At 37.7% G+C, this 20,447-nt stretch overlaps 1 non-coding gene across 1 annotated transcript; it reads left to right on the top strand.

Annotated features, from left to right (window-relative positions):
* Positions 1-8,194: 8,194 nt before the first annotated feature.
* Positions 8,195-8,301, top strand: LOC125917250 (U6 spliceosomal RNA). The gene has a single exon (XR_007456127.1). It is a non-coding gene; the product is annotated as a U6 spliceosomal RNA (small nuclear RNA).
* The last annotated feature ends 12,146 nt before the right edge of the window (positions 8,302-20,447 follow it).

Consider the following 20,447-nt stretch of genomic DNA (forward strand, 5'->3'; position numbering starts at 1 on the left):
TGAAAAGGTTACCACTTCCTTGAACAATTCTGCCTGGGGTTCAGCCTACATAATATGTTTATAATGTTTGTTTCCTTTGCATCTCTAATCTTAAAGTGTTAAATATCACACAATACTATGTTTTAAAATTCCTTTCTTCAAATACCTTTATAAATTTGAAACTTAAAAAACCAGTTAGTATTGATATGTATGCTTTATGTAAAACACTGTGATCAAAAATCCATTTATTCAACCAGTTTTTAATGAGAACCCTTAAAAATGTGCAAGGCACTATGGGACATTTAATGAGTTCCACAGCAGTGAACCTCTAAGGTCCTACACAGAGGTTGCAAATTTGCATCTCACAGTCATGTTTTATCTCCTCCATATTTTTAAGAGTATAAAAAATTAAGGAGGTTTCGCATAATTATCTGGATTTCTGGCTTTAACTGAAAAAGTAGTGACTTAGCTTGCAATCCCAAATGGAATGGGCTGGAGCCAAACCTTTTACAGACCGGATGCATGCTTTCGAGTGTACCACTGACACCATCATTCTGCCAGGATTTGGGAGTCCCAAAATGCAGAGTCATTTTCCAACCTGCCCTCTCTCTCTCATTCTTTGTATTCAATGAGTCCACAAGTTGATTTTGTCTGTACAATATCCTTGACTTCTATCTTCTTCTTTTCATTCTGACTTCAAGAATGATGCAAGGACTTTATTACCTCATGGTGAGAATTATTATAACTAACATACATTGAGCACTCATTTTGCTAAGCACTTTACATGGGCCATCTCACTTAATGCTCACAACAACCCTATATGATTAATTCCATCACAGTCCTCATTTTACAATACAGAAAATTGAGACACTAGAAACTTAATGCACCTGTCCAAAGTCCCACAGCCTCTAAGTGTGGCAGTCTGACTCTTGAAAAAAATACTCTTAATCCTACAGATAAATCCTGTAGATAGCTTCAAGCTTGGGTACAGGAAACCCTGGTGACTACAAGCCTTTCCAAAGGGTGAAAAGGAATAAAGGTTTTACAAAATAGCTTTCTATTCCACATACTCAACTTCCATAAATAGTCTTTTATAAAATGGATCTGCCTACTAAAGTGAGGTTTCAGAGTCCCTTTTCAACATGACCGATCTCTCCCTGATGATCCCTGTCCCTTCTTGAATCTTACTAGGGTGCATTGCCCCAGAGTGTAAACCACTATAGATAGTAAACAAAGGGACAGTTGGAAATATTGGTGTATCTGTTGGGAAAAGCGAATAGCTTTTTCAGTTGGGTAACCAGTCCTTTTGAGGTCCAATCCAGTTTCAAATCCCACTTCAATCTGGGATACAGAAAGATGGAGCACTGTTGCTATCCTAGCACCACCATAATAACATTTTCTTGGTTGTGTTATCAACCTTGAGTGCACCTCTAGATTCAAATTCTTTGTTGCCCTATGCTTCAGGTGGGGGCTGAGAGTTAGGAGGGTCTTTGCTCAGAATTCCTGCTGCCCCCTGTGCTCTCAGCCATCTTTGAGGCCAATGTCATTGTGTTTTCCCTTTACCAGTTACAGGCTGATGTTGTGCCTTTGTTACTGGGTATCAAGCCTGGAGTGGAGGCCTGAGAGATTCTCGGTTTTCCTGGTCCAGCCCCAGTCTTAGGGAAGTCCTGTGAGCCTGAGTCTTTGAGAGAGACTTTCTGAGTTCCTGTTCCTCCTCCTCGTGGCAACCACTCTCTCGCTTGGATCCATGGCTGGTCTTGGGCAGGAGTTTCCTGCCCTACTCGCAGAGGTAGCAGAACTTCACTTGCTATCAGTGTAGACCCTGGCTCCAATGTGGCTTCCTGCCCCTTCCCTAGAAGTAGAGAGCTTATTCCTTTAAGTCCTGTCTTTGCAGCTGCGGAGCTTTGCTTGTGTCCTGGGAACAGGAAAGCTACCTGTCTATCTTCCAAGGCAGACGTTGTATTTCTAACCTTCTTTCTCAACAATGAAGTTTTGTCTGGGCCCTGGGAGCTAAAGAGTTGTTAGCCTTTCCTCAAGCAGTTTAAGGCTTTTGCTTAAGGGTTGGAAGAGAAGTCTACAAGGCTTTATGCTTACCCTTCAGCAGCTGCCAATATCTTGCTTCAGGTCTGCACCAAATAGTGGTACCGTCTCAGTCTCCTGCTCAGACCTCAGTCCTCCTCATGAATACCTGTGAAGAGCCATGAGGATGAGCTTGTGGGTGACTGTGGCCTGCTCATTTCTGATAGGTCCAACTATTTCAAATTAGCACACTAGACCACATTTGGTCTTTAAACAATTTTCTTTTTTCCTTTTTCTATCATTCTCTTCTCTTTTTTCTGTGCTCCATCAAAGATAAAATGGTTTGTATATCTCATCTCTTCTTGAAGGGGCTTATCCCTCTTTATTTTGTTTTTATTTTTTAGACTTTTTATTCAACTTGAATATAACTGACACACAATGTTAAATTCATTTCAGGTGTATAACATAGTGATTCAATTTCTCCATACATTATACTAGATATCCAAGACAATCCCTCATGCCCATTTGCCATTAATCTCCATTCTCCTCTCATCTTCGTCCCCACCCCAGCGACCACTGATGTAGTTTCTGTCTCTATAGCTTTGCCTTTTCTGGACATTTCAAATTTTTCATATTTCAAGTGGAATCATGGAATAAGGTGATCTCCAGTGTCTGCCTTCTTTCACTGACTGAGCACAGTAGTTTTGAGGTTCAGCCAGGTCCTAGGATGTGTAAGCAGTACATTCCTGTTTACTGCTGACTGCTATTTCACTGTATAGATATACCACATTTTTTCTATACCACATTCTCCAGGTAACAGACATTTAGATTGTCTCCAATTTGAAGTCATTAGGAATAATGCTGCTATGAAATTCATTTGCAAGTCTTTGCATGATTCATTGAATTTCTAGCTATACCTCTTTATTTTAGAATCAGTGGTTGCTCATCTATAACAACCGTGGTCTACAGGCCAAAAATGGCCCCAGTTTGTTTTTCTAAATAAAATTTTATTGTTTACATATGATCTATGGTTGTTCGCACATTGCACTACAACACCAGAGCAGTTGAATACTTGAGAGAGAGACACTCTGTCCTGTAGAGCCTTAAATATCTACCATCTGATCCTTTATAACAAAAGAAATTGTTCACCCCTACTCTATAAAGTAAATCTTTTTTTAATGTTTGTTTATTTTTGAGAGAGACAGAGCATGAGTAGTGGAGGGGCAGAGAGAGAGGGAGACATGGAACCCGAAGCAGGTTCCAGGCTCTGAGCTGTCAGCACAGAGCCCGACTTGTGGCTTGAACTCAAAAACTGTGAGATCATGACCTAAGCTGAAGTTGGATGCTCTCCCAACTGAGCCACCCATGCGCCCCTAAAGTGAATCTTTAATTTATCAGTCTATTTTCTAGGAATATGCTACTTCATGATTAATGTAGGAACCTTCAGCAGTCTCATTCTATTTACTCCCTGTTACCCTTTGTGCGCTGTTATCCAGTTATCTATTTTTGCTATAAACTCTACAATGTATTATAGATTGTGTTTCTTATAGATTGTGTTCTTACAGATTGTGTTTCTCAGGAGACCTAATACACCTTGTATGTAGTGTGTCTTTTCTGGGGGGCTGTTATAAGACTTGACATCTTTGCTTCTCAACAGTTTGACCATGATATGACTGGCTAAGGAAGTCTTTGTTTTGTTTTCCTGGGAGATTTTTGAGCTGTTTATTTCTGTGAGTTGAAGTACTTCATCAGTTTTAGAAAGTTTTCAGTCACTATCCCTTCAGAGATATTTATTGCCAATATCTGTTTTCTTTTTTTAGTCCTCTAATTGTATACTGGTCCAGATGATACTGCCCCACAGATCTTAGATATTCTCTTGGGTTTTTTTGCTTTTCTTATTTTGGTTTTTTATTTTGTATAATTGCTATTGGCTTGTCTTCAAGTTTGCCGTTCTTTTCTTCTTCTAAGTCCAGTCTGCTATAATTCCAAATAAATTTTCATGTCTGCATTATTTTTTTCATTTTTAACATTTCCATCTATTAGTTCCATCAAAATAATTGGTTCTCTAATAATTTATATCTTTCTGCTGAAATTCCCTCATCTATTCACATTGTGCAATTTTCTTCCCCTATATTCTTTACTGTATTTGCCATGGTTATGTTAAAATACCTATCTAATGATTCCAACAAACAGACCTTCTTTGAGTCTCCCTTATGTGACTTGTAATTTTTGATTCTGTATCAGACGTTTTGTATAAATAAATAGTAGATATTGAAATAAATTATATTTACTCCCTCTCTAAAAAGGGCATGCTCCTTCTGTCAAGTTACCAGAATGCAGGATTGAGTCAATTGAATCTGTAGTTGAGCCATATCTGGGCTTTGTTACACCTTTTTTGTTTGTTGTTTATGAGAGAGAGAATGACCATACAGGCAGGAGAGAGGGAGGGAGAGAGAGAGAGACAGAAAATCCCAAGCAGGCTCCACACTGTCAACACAAACCCAACTTGGGGCTCTAACTCACATGAGCCAAAACCAAGAGTCAGATGCTTAACCACCTGAATCATCCAGACACCCCAGGGCTTTGCTACACTTTAAGCTTCAGTCCATTCATCACTTGCTTTAGAAATGTTGAGGGCAGGATCAGAGATTTCTCTTTAATACAGGTTGGTCTTGATCATGCATAAGACTCCATAGATCCCTCCATGCTTTAGAAACCAGCCATTTAATTTCTGTTTCATGATGCTAGCTTCTTTGGGTCTCTGGGGATTTCTGTTGGCTCTCCAGTCTCACTCTCAGGTTATTGCCCCTTAATAGAATCCTCTATAGCCAAGGGGTTCATCTCTAACCTTTGGAGATCACTGATAAACACTAGATGAATGCAGCCTGAAGAGCTTTGGAAGGATTTCTCTCAGTCCTCCCCATCTCTGCATCTCCCTCACTTTGGCAGGCCACTGCAGTGAATTTGATGAATGCTTGGACTGCTTCCAAGTAATGTTGCTCAGCTTTCTTACCCTTTCCACAGCTTCAGCAGGCTTTCCATGTTTTGGAATCTCTCTCAGCCTTGCTCCTAAATCTCAAGTTTACTGTCAGTAAGATGAGTAAGAACAGACATTCTAGACTTCCTCCTGGTCTTAGAATCCATTGTGCCTTGCTCCATTAAGTATGATGTTAATATGGTTTAGTTTAGACAACAACAAAATTGATATATGTCAGAATTTGTAACCTACCTCTAAACAAAATTAGAAGGAAATTTACCTTGAATACATTTAAAAGGAGGAAGTTTTAATTACATAACTCTTGAATTTAAGAAATCAGAGAAGACATTCCCAACAAGCAAGTCAGAAAACAAACAAACAAACAAACAAAAAAAAAACAGGATCAATAGAGAACCAAAAAGCAATGGAGAGTGTATGGTTTTATTCTGACACCAAATATGTCATTCACCCACATACCAATCTCTTCTCCAACACCAACTAGGTGTCTGACAATTCAATTCTAGCACTGATTGTCCAGAGTTAGCACATACCCCACAGGTTAAGGGTTTAGTCCAAGGCAGCTCCCACATCACATACTAGTTACAAGTCTCAAGGGCCACCTGTATTTCTGACCAACCAGTATACATTTGGGAGTTCGTACAACACCCACCCCCCTTATTTGATTATCCCCTCACAGAACTCAGGAAAGCACTTTACTATTACCTATTTATTATGAAGCATACAAGTAAGAAACAAATGGTAGAAATGCACAGAACAAAATATGAGAAGGAAGATCAGAGTTTGTATGCCCTCTCTGGATGTACCACCCTTTCAGCACTCTGATGTGTTCACCAGCCCAGAAGCTCTACAAAATGTTGTTCAGGAGTTTTTATAACTCAGTCTTCAGCCCTTTTCCCTCCCCAGGAGGACTGTAAGCTCCCATTCTTTAATCATGTGTTTAGGCTTTGTGGTGACTAGTCTTCATCCTGAGGCTATCTATGGGCCTTACCCTGAATCATCTTGTTATCATAAGCTCAGTTGTGGTCTAAAGGGGCTCATTATGAATAAAAACACTCAGGGCACCTGGAGTGGCTCAGTCAGTTAAGAGTCTGACTTCGGCTCAGGTCATGATGTCATCTAGCCCCTCATCAGGCTCTGTGCTGACAGCTCGGAACCTGGAGCCTACTTCAGATCCTGTCTCCCCCTTTCTCTGATGCTCCCCAGCTCATGCTCTGTTTCTCTCTGTCTCTCAAAAATGAATAAACATTAAGAAAAAAATTTCTTAAAAAGCACTTACTCAAGAAATTTGAAGTTTTAGGAACTTTGTTTCAAGAACCAGGGACAGAAACCAATATATTTTTTACTATGCCATAGGGAGTATTAACAAAACTAAAATAAGGTTTTTGTGAAAAGACTAAAAAAAATGTTTCTTAAAAATTGATTGACAGTCTTGAACTACAGAATGAGAATACACACACACACACACACACACACACTCCAGAAGCTAAGAGAGAATGTTATAAACCTATTAACCAACAAACTTGAAAGCTAAGGGAAATGATACATTTTTGGAAAAACATAAAATTCCATAATTTTACTTCTCTTAAGGAGAAATAAAAAGCTTAGAACAGTAAGCATTAAGAAAATACACATGGTATTTAAAGACTTTCTTCTCTAAGCAAGCACTAGACTTAGATGGTTTTTGCAAGTGACAGTTATCAAACTTTTTATAGAAGAGATGATCCTATCTTACACAAGTTGTTTTAGAAAACAAAGGGAAAACCTACAATTTATCCTATGAAACCTTATGCCAAAGCTGATAAAGACCATACAATAAAAGACAATTACTGGCTTATTTAACTTGGGAACATAGGTATATGGAAGTCCTAAGTAAAACGTTAGCCAAATCTATCAGTGTATAAGATAAGACATCTCTAACAGTGATGAACAACCACTCGTGTTATAAGAATCCAACTTGACTAGGGATATTAAAGTTGGTTTTATAAGGGCTATTTTCAATTTAGGACCTCTTGGCAGCAGGTGTGCTCCATGAGATGAACCCTCTATTGGTGCCTCTCATTTCGGGACACATGTGCTGGTTTACAGCACACATAATCTCAGAACTGATGCCCCTTATTTGCCAACCTTTGCAGTGAGTGTGATATCATTTGCCTTGTTTCCACAAAGTTCTTTTGCTCTATTTTTTAATTCTTGGATTTTCTTTTTTCCCCTTAAAGTTTGAATTACACAAATGTTGAGAATCATGTATAACACCTCTTTTGTTAGCATATTCCTAAGGGTAAATGTGTAATAGTTTAAAAAGAAAATTCCTTGATGAGAGGAGATAAGAACTATTATATAATTAATATAGAGAAAAATGCCTTGGCAGGTTATATTCCCAAAATGAATTTTAACTACTGAAGTAATTGCATCTATTTTAATGGTATTTGGTATCATTATAGTAAAAATGGATGTCATTTTAATGCTAAAAATATTTAAAGTATCTTCCTATTGAAATTAAGTAACTATATTATTTAATGAGAGTTCACTTTTATACCCCAGGTTTTTCAAATAAATAAATAAATAAATTTCCCTTATAAGGTGAAGTAATCGTGACCTTGTGACCAAATGTGATTTCTCTCAGGATCTTTTAAAAATAAAATATCTATCAGTGTAATTCATTGAAATCCCAATAAGGGATTTAAGAAAAATTAATGCTTATTTTTATAGATGCACAAAAGCATTTGATAAGGTTATTTATATTCATTTATAATAGTTATTTATGATAAAAACTCCCCAAAATACTTGAAATAGAAAAGAGCATTTATCTTTTCAAAAACTATCTTCCAGGGGGCGCCTGGGTGGCTCAGTCGGTTGAGCGTCCGACTTCGGCTCGGGTCATGATCTCACAGTCTGTGAGTTCGAGCCCCGCGTCGGGCTCTGTGCTGACAGCTCAGAGCCTGGAGCCTGTTTCAGATTCTGTGTCTCCCTCTCTCTCTGACCCTCCCCCGTTCATGCTCTGTCTCTCTCTGTCTCAAAAATAAATAAACGTTAAAAAAATTAAAAAAAAAAAACTATCTTCCAAAATTCTACAGCATTTTACTGAAGAGGGAAAATTTATAAATAGTTCAAGATATGGAAATAAGGATGACCTCCCTCCCTCCCTCTCTCAAAATAAGTAAACAAACAAACTTAAAAAAATTTAAAGGTGCAACTATAGTGCTCACTTTGGCAACACACAGACAAAAATTAGAATGACACAGAGAAGATTAGCATGGTCCCTGTGCAAGGATGACACTCAAATTCATGAAGCGTTCCACATATGGGGCAGTTCCTCAGTGAACTGACACCTTTTGTGCATTAGCACAGAAATTGGGGTTTGGAGAGGTCGCTCTGGAAGCCCAATCCAAGTTTAAAAGAAATAACAAAAGTAAAAGTACAACTATAATATAAAAGAAGAAACTGTCCACATAGTGGTAGGGGGTAGGAAGTGCTGGTAAATACTACTGGTTATATTCCCCCTATTAATAAACATTACTTACTATTCTATTTATTCATGCCTTCCTTTATGTCCTTTAACACTTCATAGTGTTGTCCATAAGAATCTTTTATATCTGGTGTTAATTTTATATGTTAGTGCAAATAGAATTGCTACTGATAAATTTTCAATTGGTCATTATTACTGCCTAGGAATACGATTGATTTTATATGTGGATTAATTTCCTAGGGTTGCCATAACACAGTACCACAAACTGTGTGGCTAAAACAACCTAAATTTATTCTTTCATAGTTTTGGAAGCTGGGAGCATGAAATCTAGGTGTCAGAAGCACCACATTCCCTCTGCAGACTTCACGGAAGACTCCTCCTTGCCTCTCTCAGCTTCTAGTGACCCCAAGCATTCCTTGGCTTGTGGTAACATAACTCGAATCTCTACTTCAGACTTGACAGGATCTCCTTCTCTCTCTGTCTTTTCTTTTTTGAAGATCTCACTCAGTGAATTTGGGGCCTCCCCTAAATTGAGAATGATCTCATCTTTACATCCTTAATGAATTATATTTGCCAAGACTCTATTTCTAAATAAGGTCACCATATGAGGTTCCGGGTGGATGTGAATTTGGGGGAGACAATATTCAACTCACTTATAATCTTGTATCAAATAATTTAATCAATCTTCTTATTATTTCTAATAATTTGTGGATTCTCTATATAGGGTTCTGTGTTTTAATGAAACAGGCAATTTTCTCATTTCCTGTCTTATCTGTCATTGTTTTTTTTTTTTTTTCTTCCTTTTTAGGTCTTCCTACCTTTGCTACAACTCCAGGGAAATATTAAGTAAAAGTTCTGATGATAAACAATTTTAATTTATTGCTAACTAGTATAAATCCTTGTAAAATTTTACAGGTAAGTGTAACGCATTGGATGTAGGGCTTTAATAAATACTCTTTATTATACTAGTCAAGTTTCGACTTCTAGTTTTCTGAGAGGTCGTTTTTACGTTGTTTTGTTTTTTAATTATAAATGAGTGCTGCATTTTATTGATGCTTTTTAAGCATCAATTGAAATGACCACATTTCCTCCATCTAAATGTGAATGTGATGGTCAGGGAGGACAAACTGTTTCTCTATTGTCTCATATTTAGTAACTAGAGTCCTGTGAATTACACTCACAAAAGACAGAAGAACATGAGGAAAAGGTTTATATATGTGTATATGGGAGCCAACAAAAAGTAGCAGTCTTCTCAAATGTTTAAAGTTAGAGGATTATCTTTCTAATTTATTAGAGAAAGGGGAGGAGGGAGAGCAGACTCTTTGGGAAGAACAAAAAGGTTTCTTTAGAAAAGACCATTTGTTTTTGAGGAGAACAAATAGGATAGAAGAAAGTTTGTGATAATGTTGGTTTATGCAGGTGCTCTTTGTCCTTTTCATGGCCATTAAAATTCCCTAGAGGGACATTTGTGGTAGCCTCATTTCCCAGAAGTTGCTGCCTTTAGTCAGATAAGGGATGCTCCAAGAAGGTTTCTGTCTGCATCTATCAAATCTCAAATGTCTTCAGCTTAAAATCACCTCCATGTGAACCCTGGGATTCTGAGTGGGTCCCTCCTCGGAAAATACAATGGATGTCCATCATTGTCTTCCTGGGACAAAACTAAACCATCATGGTTTTCTTCTCCTATATATTAACAGAATTCACTTGGAAAAGTAATCTATTTAAGATTATTCAGCTTTGGGGCACATGGAATACTATGTGGCAATAAGAAAGAATGAAATATGGCCTTTTGTAGCAACGTGGATGGAACTGGAGAGTGTGATGCTAAGTGAAATAAGTCATATAGAGAAAGACAGATACCATATGTTTTCACTCTTATGTGGATCCTGAGAAACTTAACAGAAGACCATGGGGGAGGGGAAGAAAAAAAAAAAAGAGGTTAGAGTGGGAGGGAGCCAAAACATAAGAGACTGTTAAAAACTGAGAACAAACTGAGGGTTGATGGGGGGTGGGAGGGAGGAGAGGGTGGGTGATGGGTATTGAGGAGGGCACCTTTTGGGATGAGCACTGGGTGTTGTATGGAAACCAATTTGACAATAAATTTCATATTTAAAAAAAATTTAAAAAAACATTTAACAGGGGCGCCTGGGTGGCTCAGTTGGTTAGGCAGCCGACTTCGGCTCAGGTCATGATCTCGCGGTCCGTGAGTTCGAGCCCCGCGTCGGGCTCTGTGCTGACAGCTCAGAGCCTGGAGCCTGTTTCAGATTCTGTGTCTCCCTCTCTCTGACCCTCCCCTGTTCATGCTCTGTCTCTCCCTGTCTCAAAAATAAATAAAACGTTAAAAAAAAATAAAAAATAAACATTTAACAAAATTTTAAAAAGATAATTCAGCTTTGTCCTTTGGTGAAATTAATTTTTTCTTTCTTTACTTTCCTCAGAAAGTAGTTTGAGGAATTTTTAGCCTTTTCTCTATTTCTGAATAATTTTTATAACAGATAAAATCAGGTAAAAATCAGGTAAAATTTGTGCCTTGTGGTACAGGTTGGGGAGGGATTTTTTTTTAATTGTGAATTCATGTTCTTTAATAATTACATTTTTAAATTTTTCATCATCTTAAATTTTAAGACACTTTTAGATTTATAGAAAAAAGAGGGAGATAGTACAAAGTTCCCAAATACTTTGCACTTTTCTATTAACATCATCATTTATATAAATATATGTGGTATATATTACTATTATAACACCTATTCTATGGTATATTGTTATAATGAGCCAATATTGATATGCTATCATTAACTAAAACTGTACTTATTCATATTTCTTTAGTTTTAATCTAATGTCTTTTTGTGTGTCCAAGATCCCATGTGACATGTAGCTGATATGTCTTTTTAAACTCCATTTGGCTTTAATAGTTTTTCATACTTCACTTGTTTTTAATGACTTAGTTTTGAGGAATATTGATTAGGTATTTTACATAAAATGTTCATCAGTGGGGATTTATCTGGTATTTTTCTCACGGTTAGATTGAATTTATGGGTTTTAGAGAAGAAGACTACAGCGGTGAAGTGTCCTTTGTATCACCGCATATCAAGGATGCATATGATTTGTCACTATTGATGTTGACCTTGATCACCTGTCTGAGGTTATGTTTGTCATGTTTCTCTACTGTTTAAGTTAGTCTCCCCCTACTCCCATGCTGTAGTCTTTGGAAGGAAGGCACTGTGCACAGAATAGTTACCTTTTTTGAGTTTAGATCTTCTCCCATCAGTTTTATTGTCATATAGTTTGAAAATAGTTCTTAGGTCAAGCTTTGCAAATATATTGATATAGTCATAATATCAAAAGTCTTTGTATCAGCTGTAGTATACCTTTTTTTATTCTCTAAATGAATTATCTGTATATTTATCCTTTCTCTTTGATCAAACTTATTGGAAAGTTGCTCACTTTTTAGTTTTGTTCTAAGAATTAGTTTTTATTAGCTGTTGATTATTGTTTCTTTGTTTTATTTCCTATTAAGATCTGTTCTTCTACTTATAATTTCCCTATTTTTTCAGGTTTACTGTGTTATTTCTTTTCTATTCCTGACATTGACATCTAGCTCATTTAGTCTTAATTCTTACTAGTATGTAATATCTATGTTTACATTTGCATATTTCCACCAGTGTAAGTTGATGGCATGCTACACCATTAGATAAAAGTAATTTCATTTTTATTCACTCAAAATTCTGTGATTTCATTGTAACTTACATTTAAATAATGAATGTTGCTGAGGTTTTCCTTATGACCCAGTATGTGTTCTACTTGTGATTTTCCTATGTACTTGAATGTAATGTGGCATCTCAGTTTGTTTACTTGGTTTTACCCTACCTTTCTGGCATTCTTATGGATATTGGCATGTTTATTTCTTTGTCTATATCGTTTAACTTGTCTTTCATATTCATTAAACTCTTTGCTATTTGATGATTTCCGGGGGAGTCCCTCAACCTGATCTTTCAGTTTACTAATTGGGCTTTTATATGCATTCTGTTCTTGCACCAGACTATTACTTTCAGGTATTATTTATTTCAGACTGAGAATCTTTAACTGGTTCTTTTTTTATGACTGCTTGTTTCTGCTTTACAGTGAGATAATAAGTATCTCCCCTTTTCCCTCTCTAATGATGTGATAAACCTAATTCTTGTTTATCTTTTTTTCCCTTTCTTATGTAATGGTTGTGTCTTCAGATGTCTCATTTTTCCTGTGATGTCACATTTCTTGGAGATTATCTGTTACTATCGACAGTAATATCTCCCTAGGAGAATAAGCCAAATTCTAAGCTGTAGCTTGTGCCCTTGGTGTGGCGAGTTTACAGAGATTCTTAGAAGGGTTCTTTAGGGCTAAGAGCCTATTTTGATATATCCTTCCCAATTTCCCATCTGTCCCACAGACATAATGTGACAGTGATCTCAAGTGACATTGCTGTACCTCCACCCAAGCACAGTTTTTCCCAAGATCTCTCATCTTCTTGTGATCTAATCCTCTAAACCACAGCTTCTCAACCAAAAATGGTATTTGGAAACCTGTGAAGGAAATTTAGGGGTTTCTGTAATGACACCATGTTGCTAAAGCATTTAGGGCAAAGGGTTGGGAATACTAAACACGCTATACGCGTGAAGAAGTGCCACACAATAAAGTACTGTCCCAAATAAAACGATAATAGCATTCCCATGTGTGGCAGTAGGGGAGGAGTTAAAGTCTAGGACTAACTGATTCATTTGCCCATGTAGGTTTCTCCTCTCTACCCTCAGGTTTCTCTAGTGGTGGCTGATGGTATTGTACTACAAGTTAGGTAGTGAAAAATGTTGCTGCTTCTCCTCTGGAGTCGCAAGATAGCAATCAATGTTTAACCAGGGCATTAGAAGGAAATTCAAAGGATGCAGAATGCTTGCCTCAATCTTTTCCCTGTTGATGGCTACCAGCTTTCTCCTGTCCTGGCTTGGCTTCCTCTTCCTAAACCCTAACCTCCATCAGGTACATCAGAAGGCAATTATCTTGGACTTCCTAGGAATTTCTTAGAGCTTTTACTATTACCTGAAATGTACCATCTTGTCACTTCTGGGGTATACCCAGTGTTGGGTCAAATGAAGGAACCAGCATCTTGTTAGTATTCCATCTTTCTGCCTTACTCTAGGCACACTGATTCCTAACAACATGTGAACAAAAAAGGCCATTGGGTAGCTAATTTGGAAAATTTAGAGCAACAAAAGTAGATGTACCACCCACTCCCCAGAAAATAAGATATACCAAGACATGTTATTAAAAAAAAAAAAAAAAAGCAGTGTAGCTTTTATAGATGAAAAACATACCAAGCAAGATGAAGAGCCCTGAACTATACCATGTATAGATGGCAACTTGAAATGATGAAAGTGGTGGCACCAATCTGTGTGGACATGTTCAATTATTTGCTACATTTGTTTGGTAGATGATAGGGGGAAAATGAAACATTTCATAGAGAAATATATTACTTCTACCATTTAAGACAGTTTATAAATTTTTTAATTTGAAATAATTTTATAAGTATAGAAAGTTTCTAACATAGAGAGTTCTTATATAGGCCTCAGCCAACTTTACATAATAACAACTTGTATAATTTTTTTTAATTTTTTTAATGTTTATTTTTGAGAGAGAGAGAGCAAGAGAGCACAGTGAGGGAGGGACAGAGAGAGAGAGAGAGAGAGAGAGACAGAATCCAAAGTAGGCTCTAAGCTCTGAGCTGTGAGCACAGAGCCTGTCGCAGGGCTCAAACTCACGAACTGTGAGACCATGACCTGAGCCGAAGTCAGACACTTAAACGACTGAGCCACCCAGGCACCCCACATCTTGTAGAATTAATGTGCAATGTACAAAACCAAGAAATTAACATTGGTACTTTAGTGACTATTACCTAAAGTGCAGACTTTATTTGAATTTCACCATTTTTTCCACTAATGTCCTTTTTCTGTTCCAGAACCCAAGACAGTATCCCACATTAAATTTAGTAATCATCTCTGTAGTCTCTTCCAATCTCTGAAAGTTGCTTAGTCCTGCCGTGTTTTTCAGGATCATGTTTTTTTTTAAATTCAAGTATAGTTGACATATACTGTTATATTAGTTTCAGATGTACAACATGGTGATTCAACAATTCTGTACATCACGCAAAGCTCACCATAATAGGTGTAGTCCCCATACGTTATTATTACAGTGTTATTGCCTATATTCTGTGTCCTGTACTTTCCATCTCTGACTTATATACTTCACACCTATAAGTGTGTACTTCTTCATCTCCTTTGCATATTTCACCTGTCTTCCCCTTTCCCTCTGGCAAACACCAGCTTGCTCTCCATATTTATGAGTCTGTTTCTCTTTTTGGTTTGTCTGGTTGGTTGGTTGGTTGGTTGGGTTTTTAGACTCCACATATAAGTAAAATCCTAACTCTTTGTCTTTCTGACTTATTTCACTTCATGTAGTACCTCTATGTTCATCCATATTGATGCAAATGGCAAGAACTCATTCGTTTTATGGCTGAGTAATATTCCTCTGTGTGTTTGTGTGTGTGTGTGTGTGTGTGTGTGTGTGTGTATGTCCATCCATCCCATGTTCTTTATACATTCATCTCTTAATGGACACTTTGGATGCTTCCTTATCTTGGCTATTATAAAGATTCAATAAACATAGAGTTGCCTATCTCTTTTTGAAATAGTCTTTTTATTTTATTTTCTTTGGTTATTTACCTAGTAGTGGAATTACCAGATCATATGGTATTTCTGTTTTTAATTTTTTGAGGAGCCTCCATACTCTTTTACACAGAGATTATACCAATCACCTTCCCACTAACAGTACACATGTGTTTCCTTTTCTCCACATCCTCTCCAACATTTGTTATACCTTGTCTTTTTGATACAACCATTCCCACTGCTATGAGGTGATATTTCATTGTATTTTGTTTTGCATTTCCCTGATGATTAGTAACGTGGGGCATGGGTTTGGCTTTTGGCTTTGTCCAGCAAAACTGAGGACAGCATAAAGGATTACTCAAGACTCCATTCAAGTCAAGAGAGGTGAGAGGAAGGCTGAGGGAAGTCTCTCAGAGCTGCTCTCAAGCTCCCATATTTATTAGGCATACATTAAAGGGAAAACATTGGACAATATGTCAGTGGCGATATGCCAGTAAGAACATACAGAAAGCATGAAAAAAAAAAAAAAGAAAAACAAGGTGTTCCCAAGATTACAAAAGAGCAGATGCTGAAAGCAGGGTGGAGGACAAGATAAGATATTCCATAGATAACATGGTTTAAGGAATTAATGAGCACAGGCAGGACCCAACCCCTAAATATGCATTAATGAGATACCGGTCAGCTGTTTTCAGAAGGTTCAGAAAGCAGTGTAATAGGTTCCTGTAATCTTCTTAACCAGGACATAACTATTTGATTTCCCACAGTTGAGCATGTTTTCATGTTCCTGTTGGCCATCTGTATGTCATCTTTGGAAAAATGTCTATTTAGGTCCTATGCCCATTTTTTTATATTTTTAATTTTTTACAATTTTTTGGCATTGAGCTATATAAGTTCCTTATATATTTTAGATATTAATCCCTTATCAGATACATCATTTGCAAATAACTCCTCCAATCCAGTAGGTTACGTTTTCATTTTGTTAATTATTTCCTTTGCTGTGCAAAAGCTTTTTATTTTGATGTAGTAACAATAGTTTATTTGGGCTTTTGTTTTCCAGCCTGGGGAGATATATCTATAAATATGTTGTGAAGGCTAGTGTCCAAGAGGTTACTGCCCGTGTTTACTTTTAAGAGTTTCATGGCTCTATGCCTCGCATTTAAGTCTTTAATCCATTTTAAGTTTATTTTTTCATAGAGTGTAAGAAAGTTGTCCAGTTTAATTCTTTTGCATATAGCTGTCCATGCAGCTACACTTGTTGAAGAGATAGTTATTTCCCTATTGCATATTCTTGCCTCCATTGTCATAGATTAATTGACCATATAAGTATGGGCTCATTACTGGGCTCTTTATCTGTTCTGTTGATCTATGTATCTATTGTGCCAGTACCATACTGTTTTGATTACTTTAGCTTTGGAGTATATCATGAAATCTGGGATTGTGATACTTGCAGCTTTATTCCTCCTCTCCAGATTGTTTGGCTATTCAGGATCTTTTGGTTCCATATAAATTCTAGGATTCTTTACTTTCATGTTTAGAAAAATACTACTGGTATTTTATAAGGATTGCATTGAATCAGTAGATTGCTTTTAGTTGCATAGATGTTTTAATAATATCAGTTCTTCTGATCCATGAGCATGGAATATTTTTCCACTTGTATCATCTTCCATTTCTTTCATCAATGTTCTCTAGTTTTCAGAGTAAACATCTTGGTTAAATTTACTCCTAGGAATTTACCCAAGGGATACAGGAGTACTGATGTATAGGGGCACTTGTACCCCAAAGTTTATAGCAGCACTCTCAACAATAGCCAAATTGTGGAAAGAGCCTAAATGTCCATCAACTGATGAATGGATAAAGAAATTGTGGGTTTTTTTTTTTTTTACAAAACTATTGTAGTTTATTTTTTTTTTAATATATGAAATTTATTGTCAAATTGGTTTCCATATAACACCCAGTGCTCATCCCAAAAGGTGCCCTCCTCAATACCCATCACCCACCCTGCCCTCCCTCCCACCCCCCACCAACCATCAGTTTGTTCTCAGTTTTTAACAGTCTCTTATGCTTTGGCTCTCTCCCACTCTAACCTCTTTTTTTTTTTTTCCCTTCCCCTCCCCCGTGGGTTTCTGTTAAGTTTCTCAGGATCCACATAAGAGTGAAACCATATGGTATCTGTCTTTCTCTGTATGGCTTATTTCACTTAGCATCACACTCTCCAGTTCCATCCACGTTGCTACAAAAGGCCATATTTCATTTTTTCTCATTGCCACGTAGTATTCCATCGTGTATATAAACCACAATTTCTTTATCCATTCATCAGTTGATGGACATTTAGGCTCTTTCCATAATTTGGCTATTGTTGAGAGTGCTGCTATAAACATTGGGGTACAAGTGCCCCTATGCATCAGTACTCCTGTATCCCTTGGATAAATTCCTAGCAGTGCTATTGCTGGGTCATAGGGTAGGTCTATTTTTAATTTCCTGAGGAACCTCCACACTGCTTTCCAGAGCGGCTGCACCAATTTGCATTCCCACCAACAGTGCAAGAGGGTTCCTGTTTCTCCACATCCTCTCCAGCATCTATAGTCTCCTGATTTGTTCATTTTGGCCACTCTGACTGGCGTGAGGTGATATCTGAGTGTGGTTTTGATTTGTATTTCCCTGATAAGGAGCGACGTTGAACATCTTTTCATGTGCCTGTTGGCCATCTGGATGTCTTCTTTAGAGAAGCGTCTATTCATGTTTTCTGCCCATTTCTTCACTGGGTTATTTGTTTTTCAGGTGTGGAGTTTGGTGAGCTCTTTATAGATTCTGGATACTAGCCCTTTGTCCAATATGTCATTTGCAAATATCTTTTCCCATTCCGTTGGTTGCCTTTTAGTTTTGTTGGTTGTTTCCTTTGCTGTGCAGAAGCTTTTTATCTTCATAAGGTCCCAGTAGTTCATTTTTGCTTTTAGTTCCCTTGCCTTTGGGGATGTGTCAAGTAAGAAATTGCTACGGCTGAGGTCAGAGAGGTCTTTTCCTGCTTTCTCCTCTAGGGTTTTGATGGTTTCCTGTCTCACATTCAGGTCCTTTATCCATTTTGAGTTTATTTTTGTGAATGGTGTGAGAAAGTGGTCTAGTTTCAACCTTCTGCATGTTGCTGTCCAGTTCTCCCAGCACCATTTGTTAAAGAGACTGTCTTTTTTCCATTGGATGTTCTTTCCTGCTTTGTCAAAGATGAGTTGGCCATATGTTTGTGGGTCTATTTCTGGGGTTTCTATTCTATTCCATTGGTCTATGTGTCTGTTTTTGTGCCAATACCATGCTGTCTTGATGATGACAGCTTTGTAGTAGAGGCTAAAGTCTGGGATTGTGATGCCTCCTGCTTTGGTCTTCTTCTTCAAAATTACTTTGGCTATTCGGGGCCTTTTGTGGTTCCATATGAATTTTAGGATGGCTTGTTCTAGTTTTGAGAAGAATGCCGGTGCAATTTTGATTGGGATTGCATTGAATGTGTAGATAGCTTTGGGTAGTATTGACATTTTGACAATATTTATTCTTCCAATCCATGAGCAAGGAATGTCTTTCAATTTCTTTAAATCTTCTTCAATTACCTTCATAAGCTTTCTATAGTTTTCAGCATACAGATCTTTTACATCTTTGGTTAGATTTATTCCTAGGTATTTTATGCTTCTTGGTGCAATTGTGAATGGGATCAGTTTCTTTATTTGTCTTTCTGTTGCTTCATTGTTAGTGTATAAGAATGCAACTGATTTCTGTACATTGATTTTGTATCCTGCAACTTTGCTGAATTCATGTATCAGTTCTAGCAGACTTATGGTGGAGTCTATCGGATTTTCCATGTATAATATCATGTCATCTGCAAAAAGCGAAAGCTTGACTTCATCTTTGCCAATTTTGATGCCTTTGATTTCCTTTTGTTGTCTGATTGCTGATGCTAGAACTTCCAGCACTATGTTAAACAACAGCGGTGAGAGTGGGCATCCCTGTCGTGTTCCTGATCTCAGGGAAAAAGCTCTCAGTTTTTCCCCATTGAGGATGATGTTAGCTGTGGGCTTTTCATAAATGGATTTTATGATCTTTAAGTATGTTCCTTCTATCCCGACTTTCTCAAGGGTTTTTATTAAGAAACGGTGCTGGATTTTGTCAAAGGCCTTTTCTGCATCGATTGACAGGATCATATGGTTCTTCTCTTTTTTTTTTTTGTTAATGTGATGTATCATGTTGATCGATTTGTGAATGTTGAACCAGCCCTGCATCCCAGGAATGAATCCCACTTGATCATGGTGAATAATTCTTTTTATATGCCATTGAATTCGATTTGCTAGTATCTTATTGAGAATTTTTGCATCCATATTCATTAGGGATATTGGCCTGTAGTTCTCTTTTTTTACTGGGTCTCTGTCTGGTTTAGAAATCAAAGTAATACTGGCTTCATAGAATGAGTCTGGAAGTTTTCCTTCCCTTTCTATTTCTTGGAATAGCTTGAGAAGGATAGGTATTATCTCTGCTTTAAACGTCTGGTAGAACTCCCCTGGGAAGCCATCTGGTCCTGGACTCTTATTTGTTGGGAGATTTTTGATAACCGATTCAATTTCTTCGCTGGTTATGGGTCTGTTCAAGCTTTCTATTTCCTCCTGATTGAGTTTTGGAAGAGTGTGGGTGTTTAGGAATTTGTCCATTTCTTCCAGGTTGTCCAATTTGTTGGCATATAATTTTTCATAGTATTCCCTGATAATTGTTTGTATCTCTGAGGGATTGGTTGTAATAATTCCATTTTCATTCATGATTTTATCTATTTGGGTCATCTCCCATCTCAGCCCAACTGGCTGCAATGACCCACTTCACCTGCTGTGGGTGTACAGGGCATGGGTTGTTCGTAACTGCTGAGTTGCCTGGCTGTAGCTGCCATGGGCTTGCTGGTGGGTGCAACCAACCCTCAGCCTGGCTCTCTGTGTGCTGAAAGGCAGGGCTTGCACTCTGCACAGCCAGCTCAGAGCCAAGGCTGCAGGAACTACAGGTGTGCTGGTGTGTGGAGTTATTGCCATCCCTTCCCAGGGCAGGAGTCATTTTTGAGGGATGCTGGTCCTAGATAGGGCTTCCTGCTGGGTGTGGCAGGGTAGTAATCACTTTGGATGAGTATGTGCTAAGATGAGGGACTTGGGCAAGCAGGTCCATAAGGGAATCACCAGGGCAGGACACATGGTGAAAGCAAAGTAGATGGAGAGTGTTATTATGGTCTCCTAGAAGCATCCAGCATTCTGGGCTAGCAGAAGGCAAGAAAAAAGTACCT

This window comes from Panthera uncia, chromosome D1 (genome assembly GCF_023721935.1).
Source record: "Panthera uncia isolate 11264 chromosome D1, Puncia_PCG_1.0, whole genome shotgun sequence".
Lineage (NCBI taxonomy): Eukaryota > Metazoa > Chordata > Mammalia > Carnivora > Felidae > Panthera > Panthera uncia.